Below are 1106 nucleotides of genomic sequence, written 5' to 3' on the forward strand. Positions count from 1 at the left end.
TGTGTAGAAACTCCACCGTTGAAAATACATAAGTGAAAGGTTCAGGCATGGCCGAATGGCCAGCCCCCTGAATGATCAAAGACTACAAAGTCAAAAGATTAAACTGTCAAAAGATGTCTAATACAATAGTAGACTAGCTACTAGGGTTTACATGAGTAAGTAATTGATGTATAAATCCACTTCCGGGGCCCACTTGGTGTATGCTTGGGCTGAACTTGATCTATCCACAAGCTTAGGCTTTTCTTGGAGTTGAACTCCAAGTTATAACGTGTTTTGGGCGTTCAACTCCGGATCATGACGTGTTTCTGGCGTTTAACTCCAGACAGCAGTATGTACTTGGCGTTGAGCGCCACTTTACATCTTCAATTTTCGAATAAAGTATGGACTATTATATATTGCTGGAAAGCTCTGGATGTCTACTTTCCAACGCCGTTAAGAGCGCGTCATTTGAAGTTTTGTAGTTCCAGAAAATTCATTTCGAGTGCAGGGAGGTCAGATTCCAACAGCATCAGCAATCCTTTTGTCAGCGTTTTTCAGAGTTTTGCTCAAGTCCCTCAATTTCAGCCAGAAATTACCTGAAATCACAGAAAAACACACAAACTCATAGTAAAGTCTAGAAATGTGAATTTAACATAAAAACTAATGAAAACATCCCTAAAAGTAGCTTGAACTTACTAAAACTACCTAAAAACAATGTCAAAAAGCGTATAAATTATCCGCTCATCACAACACCAAACTTAAATTGTTGCTTGTCCCCAAGCAACTGAAAATCAAATAGGATAAAAAGAAGAGAATATACTATAAATTCCAAAATATCAATGAATATTAATTCTAATTAGATGAGCGGGACTTGTAGCTTTTTGCTTCTGAACAGTTTTGGCATCTCACTTTTTCCTTTGAAATTCAAAATGATTGGCATCTATAGGAACTTAGAATTTAGATAGTGCTATTGACTCTCCTAGTTTAGTATGTTGATTCTGAACACAACTACTTTATGAGTCTTGGTCGTGGCCCTAAGAACTTTGTTTTCCAGTATTACCACCGGATACAAAAATGCCACAAACACATAACTGGGTGAACCTTTTCAGATTGTGACTCAGCTTTGC

This window comes from Arachis duranensis, chromosome 10, assembly GCF_000817695.3.
Source record: "Arachis duranensis cultivar V14167 chromosome 10, aradu.V14167.gnm2.J7QH, whole genome shotgun sequence".
NCBI lineage: Eukaryota > Viridiplantae > Streptophyta > Magnoliopsida > Fabales > Fabaceae > Arachis > Arachis duranensis.